At 43.3% G+C, this 12,361-nt stretch overlaps 1 pseudogene; it reads left to right on the forward strand.

The window, feature by feature from the left end:
* The first annotated feature begins 219 nt into the window (after positions 1 to 219).
* LOC109446900 (small ribosomal subunit protein eS4, X isoform-like) lies at positions 220 to 3,033 on the forward strand (annotated as a pseudogene).
* Positions 3,034 to 12,361: the final 9,328 nt, after the last annotated feature.

The raw sequence follows: 12,361 nt of genomic DNA on the forward strand, positions 1-12,361 counted from the left end.
GAAACATAGGCAGATTCTTCCTCCAAGTACTCGTTTTTCCAGGCTTCATTCAAACCAGGCAAAGATACCCATTTCTTCACTCTTACTCAATTATATTGCTGGAAGATCCAGCCATGACAATAAGGCAAGAAAAATAAATAAAAGGTATACTGAGGTCACAGGATACAAGATAAACATACAAAAATCAATTGAATTTCTGCTCTTTCTGTGCCCAGTGCAGCCATGGCTCGGGGTCCCAAGAAGCATCTGAAGCAGGTAGTGGCTCCAAAGCATTGGATGCTGGGTAAACTGACCAGTGTGTTTACTCCTCATCCATCTACTGGTCCCCACAAGCTGAGGGAATGTCTCCCTCTTATCATCTACCTAAGGAACAGATTGAAGTATGCCCTAACAGGAGATGAAAGAAAGGTCTGCACATGGCGGTTTATTAAGATTAATGGCTCGGTCCGAACTGATGTAACCTCCCCTGCTGGTTGGTTTGATGGATGTCATCAGTATCAACAAGACTGGAGAGCGTTTCTGTCTGATTTACGACACCACGGTTGCTTTACTGTTCATCGTATTACACCTGAGGAGGCCAAGTACAAGTTGTGCAAAGTGAGAAAGATCTTTGTGGGCACGAAAGAAATCTCTCATCTGGTGACCCACGATGCTCGCAGCATGCGCTACCCCGGTCCGCTCATCAAGGTGAACAACACCATTCAGATTGACTTGGAGACCAGCAAAATAACTGATTTCCTCAAGTTTCACGCTGGTAACCTGTGCATGGTGACTGGAGGTGCCAACCTGGGAAGAATTGGTGTGATCACCAACAGAGAGAGACACCGTGGTTCATGTGAAAGATGCCAATGGCAGCAGCTTTGCCACGTGGCTTTCCAACTTGTTGTGATTGACAAAGGCACCAAATCATGGATTTCTCTTCCCTATGGAAAGGGTATCCACCTCACCATTGTTGAAGAGAGAGAAAAGAGACTGGCAGCCAGAGCAGTGGGTGAAATGATCTCTAGGTGACATGATTGGAAGAGTCCTCATACCCATTTAAAGAGAACATATCATAATCGTTGCAAAAAAAAATCAATGAATTTCTGTATGCCAGCCAGGAACATATAGACACTGAAATTTAAAATACAGTAAAATACAGTTAAAAAAAGGAAATAATTAGGTGTAAATCTAACAAAACACGCATAGCATTTATATGCTGAAAACTACACAAAGCTGATGAAAGGAATCAAAGCAGACCTAAATAAACGGAAGGCATCATGGGTCCTGGATTGGAAGACTTAGCATAGCAAAGATGACAGTTCTCCCCAAATTCATATATAGGTTTAGTGTAACTCCTGTAAAAATAACAGGAGGATTTTTTTTTATGGATATAGACAAGATTATTCCAAAATTTATGAGAAAAGGCAAAGGAACTAGAACAGCTAAAGCATTTTTGGAAAAGAATAAAGAGAGAGGAATCAGTCTACGCAATTTCAAGACTTATTATATAGCTATAGTAATCAAGACTATGGTTCTGGATGAAAGCCAGAAAATTGATTAATGGAACAGGATAGAGAACAGAAACAAGACCCAGGTAAATATGCCTAACTAATTTTTGACAAAGATGTAAACGCATTCAGTGGAGGAAAGGTAGCCTTTTCAACAGATGGTGGTAGAGGAACTGGATATCCATAAGCAAAATAATGAACTTTGACCTAAGACGTTCACCTTATATAAAAATCAAATCAAAATAGATCAGACTTAAATGTAAAATATAAAATTATAACATTTTAAGGGAAAAGTAGGAGAAAACCTTCAGGATCTAGGGCTAGGCAGTGTTCTTAGACTTGACACTAAAAGCCCATTCCTGGAGAGGGAAAATGGATAGATTGGACTTCATCAAAATTAAAACTTTAAAATTAAAGTCTTTAAAAGACTCTGTTAAGAAGATGAAAAGACAAGCTCAGAGTAGGAGAAAATATTTGCAAACTATATATCCAGCAAAGGACTAGTATCTAGAATACGTAAAGAACTCTCAAAATTCAATGGTAAAAAAGAGCAAAGAACCCAATTAGAACATGTGCAAAAGATATCAAGGGACATTTCACCAAAGAAGATACAAAGATGGCAAATAAGCACATGAAAAGATACCTAACAGCATTAGCTATTAGGGAAATGCCAGTTAAAACTCACAATGCGATATCATTACATGCCTATCAGAATGGCTTAAATAAAATATTGTGGCAACACCAAAGATTGACAAGAGTGGGGGGAAACTGGATCTCTTATATGTCGTTGGTGGGAGTATAAAATATTACAGCCACTCTGGATAATAGTTTGGCATTTTCTTATAAACCTAAACATGCAACTGCCATGCAAACGAGCTATTGCACTTCTGGGCATTTACCTCAGAGAAAATGAAGACTTGTGTGTAAAAACTTGTACGTGAATGTTTGTAGCAGCTTTGTTAGTAGTAGCCGGAACCTGGAAACAACCGAGATGTCCTCCAACAGGTAAATACTTAAATAAACAGTGATACGTCCACATCCACAGTGGAATGCTACTTAGCAATACAAGGAGAGAACTATTGATACCCATGCCACCTGGATGACTCTCCAGAGAATTAAATCCTCAAAGATTATATATTGTATGATTCCATTCATATAACATCTATACTGACAAACTTATAGGAAAGGAGAACAGGGCTTAAGGAGGGAGGGAGGTGGATATAAGCATTGCAGGCCCCATGGGGGATCCTTGTGGTGAGGGAGCTGTTCTGTATCGTGTCTGCCTCGTTGCGGATAGCCCGGGTGGGATTTGTCGTATAGTTTTACAAGATGTTACTGCTGGGGAAAACTGGGGAAAGGCCAAAAATGATCTCTCTATTATTTCGTATAACTGCATGCATGTTTGCAATTGTCTCAAAATAAAAAGTCCAATTGAAAAAAAGAGAGAACTGACTCTGGGTGGTGAACACACAGTGCAGTGGAGAGCTGATGTATTATAGGAATGTACACTTGAAACCTATATAATTTCACTAACCAATGTCACCCCAATAAAATTAATAAACAACTTTTTAAAAGAAAGGACAGAATCTGCCTGCTCGGTTCTGTGGCGTGCCCTTTCTTGGCATTTGTCCTGACCTGTTAGGGAGGCCTTGTTCCTGCTTTCTTCCTGTGTCCCCAGGGACTGTGTGAGGTCACCAGAAAGTGTTTCTGATGACTCTTCTAAATGTGTCCAAGGCGCTGCCCTTTGTCAGCCCGTATGGGAAGTAGTGCAAACATTTCCTTAGCAGATTTCCGTGACTTGAAGTGGCAACAGGGACATGAGTGAATTACAACATGGGTTCCCATGGGAGAGTCCATGAGGCAAAAACGAGAAGTTAGAGCGCTCTGTTATTCCCTAGAGCTTGGGAGGAGGGCGTGGGGAAGAAGTCAGTAAACAACTCGAAGTGGATCCGCAGTATTCTGCAACTTGACTGTGACGTCCTCATCTCTTCCCTGTCCCTGCCCCTACGGAAGATACCTTTGAATTGAAGTGGATGCCCAGAGATACCCATCTTTCATCTCAGTCTTGGATCGTTCCTTTGTAATCCTTTTTTGTTTTCTCTGAGTCTCTGAATTTTTAAACTTAAGGATGATATGTATGTATGCATGCCTATTTTAATTAGCTAAAGGGGCAAAGGAATTCCTGTCTTTGAGTGTCAATATGTTGCGCTGAGCATTTTCCATTTGTTATTTAATGCTTTCTGGCAAGGTAGGCCCTATTTCCCTCATGTTCTAGAAGAGGAAATGAAAGCTCAGACCGGTTCTGTGACTTCTCCCAAGGTCAAACAGCCAGTAAGTGTCAAAGGCAGCATAACAATACAGGTAGACACGTAGCTCCAATGCCATAGCTATCTACCTACCTACCTATCTGTCTATCTGCTATCTATCATCTATCTATCCATCCATCCCAGACAGTAAAAATCTACGTTATATATACTGAACTTTCATTTTCACATGGATGGAATGTTAATTCTAAATTAAAATATTAACTGCATTCTCTAGGATGGCAAAATATGAGTTTTAAAGCAAGTTCCTAGGTCCGGTAAATGTGAACAAACTACTTTCGAGTCTTAAGTGGCCTCTTTGATGAGGAAGAGTATCTATGGCCAAATGAAATTTTCTCCATTGATTTGCTTATGTCATTCATACTGATATCTGTACATCATAAAATTCTAGCACTGGAATAAACCCAAGTTCCACCTCTCTAGTTTACAGATGAGGAAACTGAGTCCTAGAGCAGTTAACTGGCTCAACATGCACAGCTTGAGTCAGGCTTAGCACCCAGGTGGATGGTCTCCCGTCCCGTGCTCCTTCTAGCCTAGCGTGCTGCTAAAGAAGGAATACTGGGTTGACTTTCCACGTTCATAACCTCTTTTTGATGAGGCAAAGCCTAGCCTAGTGTTTAAGATCATACACTCTGAAATCACCTGGCTACACCTCCAGTGTGTGTGACAGGAGACAGGCCATTAACTCCTCGAGGCCTGCTTCCTCTTTCGAGAACTAGAGTAACAATAGTACCTTCCTCCTAAGACTGTGGGGGGTGAAAGGATTAAATGAAATATTACATGTAAGTGCCTAGAACAGAACCTGGTGCATAGCAAACACCTACGATTTAAGCAAGGCGTCTGAGAGGATGTCGTAAAAAGCTGCCAGGTACTTACAGAGGTGATTTATTTCCAAGGCATTGGAGCTAGGTGTCTGCCTGTGTTGTTATGCTGCCTTTGATACTTACTGGCTGTCTGACCTTTGGAGAAGTCACAGAAACTGTCTGAACTTTCATTTCCTCATAGAAAATGAGGGAAATAGTGCTACCTTGCAGAAAGAATTAAATAACACATGGAAAATGCTTAGCGCAACATGTTGGCAACAATGGACAGGAGTTCCTTTTCTCTTTTCTCCCGTTACTGAAACGACGACGTAGCTTTTGGTTTGAGAGGCTGCCTTTGGCTGCCAGGTGGCCGCAGGGTTCAGTCACCATGAATGTGGCCATCACTGAACCTGGAATAAAAGTAGCTCTAAACTCATTTGTCTAACCTAGAGTTAGACAACCGTGCTTTAGCACACATGCAATAGCCATCCATAATGAATGTTTTGTTGCTGTTTTACCTCTTCACCAGAACCAGTTGCAGCCTCCTGGAAAGCGTCAGGCTGTAGCGGAAAGGTCAGGGCTTTGGGCTTCTAAAACCTGGGGCAGGAATGCAGGGTGCTGTGCGCTAGCCGTGGGCTCTGGTTTCCCAGTCAGAGTTTCTCATTCACGGGAGAGGAACACACAGCCCTCAAAAGGCTGCTGTGAGATCAAGGTAAGCGTAACACAGGAAAGTAACAATAGCCAATATTTACCGAGTACTTGTTGTGTCCTGCATTGCTCTCATCAGCTCATTGCATTGTCACAGCATCCTGTGAGGTAGGTACAATCACCACCATTTTGTGGATTAAAAACTCAGGCACCAAGAATTTGTGTCACCTGCCCAAGTTTCCACAGCTCGCTGAGGGGTGGGTTCTGGATTTAAAGCTAGGCATCTTGGCTCCAAAGCCCAAGCCATTAGCTGCCAAGCTTTCGTTACATTGGCACATAGTAGGTCATAAATAAATATTAGTTTCCCATCCTTTCACCTAAGATGGGCTTGTTGAACTGGAAGCTGTTTTCAAAGTGGGGGAAATCAGTGTCCCCCCACATCAGAAGGAATGAATCCAGGAGATAGCTAATTAATAATGAGCGTAATTTCTTGGATTTAATGATGCAATAATAAACTCAAGAGGCACAGTAGAATTTTAACTAGCACTTGATGAAATATACATTTTTAAGGAAACATTTTAAACCAAAGCTAGTGGGAGAAGCAATGATTGTAAAAATCAGAACAGATAAAAAAGTCACAAGAAAAGGAATGAATATTTAGGGAGCTTCTGTTATGTCCCAAGCGCTGTGCTGGATGATTAACCAACCCGGTTTTGTTTAATTTTCATAAACATTCCTGAGAGAGAGACATTGTCCTGGTGTACGATGAGGACCCCGTGGGTCACAGGGGCTAAGAAACTTGCCTCAGCTCACGCACATGGCAAGTGTCAGAGCCAAGATCCAAACCAGTCATGTCCGAGTCATCAGCGGATCACGCCTGCCTCTGTTCCAGGAATCCTTCCTCATGACTCTGCCAAGATTGGTAAGTCATGCAGTAGCCTTGGCTGTAATTTTCCGTGCCTGTGCACGGGCTGTTCCGGGAAACCCTTGCTCTTAAGAGCTGTATCGCTGCTGCATGAGTGGACGCAGGATGGTCTCCTCCCCTCTACTCCAGGACAGAGGCTCAGCTTGCTGTTCCTGTCCTGTCACCGGCACGACATTCAGCGACTTGCTTGGAATTGGGCAAGCGTCCAAGCTTGAGACTTAGTCCTGTTCCTCTTACATGCACACAGGCCTGGGGTAACAGAAAGGCCTGTTTCATAAGCCATCCAGGGGTCTGCTGTGAGCCACCAGGGAGGCTTCTGGCAGAGAATTCGTCCCAAAGCGGAGGGGCCTCCAGGTGGGTGCACAGCTTGACCTGAGCCTTTGCTCCCAAACATGGGGGAGAGAGGTTTGTTTTACCAGCCCCGAGGGACACCAGTCGCAAGCCCTAGGCAGCAGGTGCTAGGAGTAAAACGTGCAAGAGCAGTTTGAGTGCAACCTCTGTGATGGGACCCACATCAGGTGTGACAACACCCAGGTGGGCTTGAGGCACCTTTGGGGCCTCAGCACGTTGCCGCAGGGAGCCAGCACCCCACAGGGGGAAAGCATGAGATGTCTGAGCAGGGACCACAGGACTCACGTGTGAACCCTGCAGGAGAAGGGGGTCTTGAACTGAGTTTGAAGGACCCACACCAACAAGTGCAGTAGATTCAAAGAAATAGTTTATGACTATTGTACACTGATCTGTTTCTACTCCCAGGTTGGTATTGTACAGAAAAGATGGGTTAGCATGTGATTTTAGAACATGTCTTATCCCTAGAGACACCATGTGTGACCTCTTAGTCTAACAGAGGAGACAGCTCACAGATGTTAATTACATACTCCACGAATATGTAACCTCAAATCGTACTAAATTCTATGAAGGAGAAGTATGGGGAGCCCTGCTTGTGTATAAGAGGGAATTCGATCTGGCCTGGGGGTGAGTGAATAATCATGAAAGCTTTCCTGGAGAAATGACATTTGCTCTGTGAGTGTGTGTGTGTGTGTGCGTGTGTGTGCGCGCGCACAGGTAAAGGATGAGTGACAGCAGCATAAGACTCTTCTGTAGTTTGCAGCACAGAGTTGCATGTATGAACGCATGTAGCGCTCCAAGGGTCTGTCTTGCACGGGTGGGCAGCTTTGTCTTTCAAGGCGTGTAGACAGGGGCCATCCCGTGACTTACGACTCAGTCACCAACAATTTGCATGATTTTAAGCAGGTTTCATAACCTCCGTTTTGCTACACATAGAGGAGGGCAGAGAAGGGAGTGGGGTCGCCCAGGTGATCTCCCCAGTTCTTTCTGGTTCCTACAGCTCCCTTAAAAAAAAAAAAAAATCATAATAGCAGCTTTTAAAGGGCCCTCGGATACTTCACTTTTAAAGGCAGAGCTTGTTCTTTTCACTTGATAATTCCTCCGAAGTGTCCAGTCTTTCCTGTTGACTCTCAGGGTGGGCCTTAGGAGAATAGTTCCTTTGGCTGTCGTGTGAGGTGTCATTGTTTTCTTGAACCCATGTTGTCATTTATTCCTCAACACCTGGCCCAGATGCTGAGTATTCAGAGAATAGGGTGTGTCATCACCCCAGCCCTCTGTCCACTTAGAGGACAAAGAAATCCTCAGATAATTGCAATATCAGGTACTAGCTGCATTGTGGACAAGAGAAGGCATTACAGGAGAGCAGAGCAAGGCCAGGTACTGTATGTGTAAGAGTGAGATGGTGGGTCACACTTGGAGATATAAAAAAATAAGCGTGTAAAACCCTAGTGGATGCTTGATAGATGGATGTGGATGAACAAATGAGTGAATTGTATTGCTGTTACTCTAACTTCAAATGGTTAGATGGCTGATTCTAAGGCCCCCTTGATTGTTCTATTGTTCATGTCATAAAAGAAAAAAAATGTAATAGCAGTGGCGATTTTGTTATTACAGAGTAAGCAGACGCCCTGCACATTCACGTGGGTGATATTTACCTGCACTGTATTTCCCCCCCCCTCCCCGGACTTATCATTAGGTGATTTTTTTCTACCGGTAATCTTTCTTCCCAGAGAATAGAAAAACTGCCCATGGCCATTTTCATGTATTGTGTTAAATCTTAGAGAGGAATAAGTTCATTGTATAGAACACAAGAGACAGGAAGGAGACTAAAACCTGGGAGAAATTCAATAAAAGTTTCCTCCCTGGGAAGGGGAGCCCCAGAGGGCGTGTTATGAGTCTGTGAAATGATGTTGTCATTACTGAGCTGGGGAGATAGCCAGCTTGAAAGATTGCAGCTTTCCCCTTTCCCTTTTAATTTGCTCTGAACACTTGCTGTCCTAACAAATGCGATTAGAAGCCCTTAGTGCACATCATCAACTTCAGAAGAAAAGCATTACTTTTATGCTGTCCATGAAAACATTTACCTTCCCCACATGCTCCAGCACTTACCAGAGAAAGAGGAATTTGCCCAATGAAAACTGAGAGCACATTTCTGAAAAATTGGTTTCCGTAAATCTTGCAAATTACTGCACTCAAATACTCTTGGTTGTAGCCAGACCGACCTCTGGGGAGCGATTATCAGGGAAATAACCAGGGACAGCCAGAAGATCTTGCCCAGATCTGACTGGCAACACCAGGGCGTGACCTTTTTGTGCAGGAGGCACTCACAGGGGCCGCCTGGGTTGCCAGGAACACAGTGCTGAATGGGGCACCAGAGAGCCGTTTCTTCGCTAATTAGTCCTCCCGGAGACACATATCCCATACCACAGCCGCAGTGTCACACCCCATCACTGCTGGCTGAGTGGAATGAGATGAGTGCCCGAGGGGTGACGCTAATGAAATCCCAATGCCACGCTGCTGCAGGCCTGTCTTTTCTCCCTAAGTGGTCCCGCTTGAGGAAAACTGTGGTGGTTGAGTAATACCTACAGTTTCTGTGTTCCTTTTCGGGGGGTGATATGCATGATTTCCTTAGTATATCATGAGCATCAAATATACTGAATGGTTCTGAACTCACAGATTGTTTTGTTTCCTCTTGTACGTTTTGGGCATTAGTGTGACGTGAACACTACCACTCATATGTAGTCAGGGGAGCTGGAACCTTACCTGCGGGGTTGCCGTGCAAGGTTGTGTATGTAGGTTGTGCCCTGCAGAAAGAAGGATGCTAGCTGAAGGGGACGAGTGGGGCCCGAAATCCAGCCCACTGTCTACGTGCACTTGAGAACCCAGCCACACATCATATTGACTTTATAAACTAAGAGTGCACTGGGCTCTCACATCCTGGAAACCAGCTCTATCATTTACCAGCTAGCAGTTGCTGAGGCCTTGAGAAAGAACGAAGGTTGAATCTAACCTTTGAAAACTGAAAATGAAGTTAGATACTGTTACTGAGAAATGATGTTTTACCTTGGTTCTTGTCTTCCTGAAGGAAAGAATTCAGTCAAGAGACAGAATTTTTGCAGAATAAGACAGCCAGACATTTATGAGTAAAAGTGAGTACTCTCTGAGACGTGGGAGGGCTGACCCAAGAGAGGGAAACAGCCTCGTCTTACAATGTGTGAGGGTTTTTATCCCTATGGGTAGAATTGTCTCCCGTTCTTCCCTCTCTTATCTCTCTTTCTCTCCCCTAGTCTTCCCTTCTCTGGCATTCAACAACGTATTTCTTTGATTTCGGGGCATGTGTAAACACTTCCCGTAGGGGTATGTGTAGACCTGGAATCCTGTTGGGCTAGTAAGGCATTGGTGGTCCTGACAAACAGGATGTGTCCCCCCTTCTCTGACTTTTAACAACACATCTCTTTGATTGAGAGGTGTGTGTAAGCCTGGAGTCCTGCTGGGCAGCCACCAGGGGTCTTGACCCAGGTAGGAGCTGCAGCGAGGGGCTTTCTAATGGGGCTAAGTCTCTCCTTCTGTTCCTTTCTATCTACTTACCCATCCTATCAATCCCAGAACATTGTCTGTGATTGGTATTTGCTGGAGAAAGAATCATTCACCCTAGTACGCCATACCCTGCTGAACTTCTCCCAGTCAATGTCAAGGTCTATAGGTACGTCGATGGGATTATTTATTCACAGTCTCAGCATTATAGTTAACGTTTTGGTTAAAAACTTACAGGGTTTAGGTAGTAGCTGGCAAATTATGAAGTTTCAGGGCTATAAGCAATAACATTTGGCAGTTGAGAGATACTGAGGTAACTTCCAGGGAGCCCAGGAAGGTCTGGTTCACCTGGGTAAAGGTTGAGTGGTAACTGATGTTTAACACCAGTGGCTGCAAATTGGCTGAATTGGTCTTCTCAGAACAACGCTGTGCGTGGGGGAGCAGAGACTTAGCCTCAGTCCTCGCCCGCTGAGGGGAGTTTGGCATGTTATTACTTAGCTTCTGAGGTTCAACTCCCTCATCTGTAAAATGCCTCCTTCCCATCGTTGTTGGAATGAAATAAAACATGTAAGGCATGTTAGCACGGACCCTGGAACAGCATCACAGGTTAGTTCTCCTGTGAGTCTCCCTCTTTCACCTCTTAAACAAATCTTTAACGATTGCTGTATTAGTTCCCTAGGACTGCCATAACGAAGTGCCAAAAAGTGGGTGGCTTGAAACAACAAAAATGTATCCTTACAGTTCTAGAGGCAGGAAGTCCCGAGTCCCGGCGTCGGCAGGGCTGTGATCCTGAAGCCTCTCGGGGAGGCTCCTTCCAGGTCTCTTCCAGCTTCTGGTCACCGCAGTTGTTCCTTGGCTTGTAGTAGCGTAGCTGCATCCCATCGCTGTCTTCCCTCCATGTCTGTGTCTTCACATGATGTTCTCTTTGTGTGTCTCTGTGTCCAAATCTAAATCTGTATCTTCACCTCCTCTACAAAACCACCACCTGGTTTTAATGGCAATCACCACCTTTGCAAAACACTATAAAGTCCTGTCTCCCTGGGCAGTCATATTGGGTTAGGGCCCATCCTAATGATCTCATCTGAACTTGAAGACATCTGGAAAGACCACATTTCCAAATAAGGTCACAATAGGTACCAGGGGTTAGGGTGTCCACATAGCTTTATGGAGGACACAGTTCAACCCATAACAATTTCCCATTATCTGTAGGAAAATAATAATCAGTAATTGTCTAGTAACGTTAGAGTTTCTAGAAGGCTTTCCTTACCTCTGCCCAGGGAGACAGGACTTCATATTTTTTTTGTAAAGGGGGTAATTGCCATTAAAACCAGGTGAAGATATCAGTTTAGATTTGGTGCAAAACTCTCTTGTTCTGCTAAAAATCACCAGAAGAGACCGTTTTTATTTCCATTTAAGATTTGACAACAGTCTCTTCTCCATGTTGTAACATAGTTTTCATAATTTTTCACAATTGATACACGTGTATGATCTAGTTTGTTGATGTACAAAATTTATTTCCTGGTTGGATATTTACAAGTCTCTAAGCAACAATGTCTTGATTAAAGCAAAAATTCAAGGTGTCATATAACTGTACAAAACCACCGGACCAGTCTTCCCAAGTTGGTGCCCTGTTCTTGGCGACTGTATGTTGGCAGCAAAGATGTAGTAAAGCCAGAGAGACCAGCAGTCACATCTCAGTCCCAGGCCTTTCCAGCTGTGCGAACTTGGCATATTAAAAAAAAAAAAAAAGTGGTAGAAGAAGCTTTAAAATAAGCATGCGTTTCTGTTCATATGAAAAACTGTATCTGGCAGAAAAGGATCTGGAAGGATCCACACAAAAATTAAAGCAGAGTAAGGGCTGAGAAGTGGGCATGAAAATGAATTAGAAGACATTCACATTTTACTACATGTATGTTTATATTAAAATTCTTTTTCAAAAAGAATGTATTTTTTCCTAGTTTTTTAAAGAACCAAGTCAATCAACCAATTCAAAACCAAATCAACTAATTAAAAAAATAGCACCTATTTTAAGAGCAGATAGTTATTTGGAAACTAAGAATATCTGACATTTTGAAAATATCTATTCCAATTCCTCTGTCTCAGTTACCAATTGGAAAAGGTAATTACGGAGAAATGACAATTTGGAAAGAGAAATAGAAAAGAGACATCTTTATTCTTCTTACTGTTGTCTGATTATGTTTTCTTTATAACCCACTAATAGTTCATTCAGATACCTGAGTCTCTTTAATCATCTTCCTTTTTAGAGAAAGAAAACACTAGAAAAAATTA

This window comes from Rhinolophus sinicus, chromosome 15, assembly GCF_057876585.1.
Source record: "Rhinolophus sinicus isolate RSI-liver-muscle chromosome 15, RSI-T2T, whole genome shotgun sequence".
Lineage (NCBI taxonomy): Eukaryota > Metazoa > Chordata > Mammalia > Chiroptera > Rhinolophidae > Rhinolophus > Rhinolophus sinicus.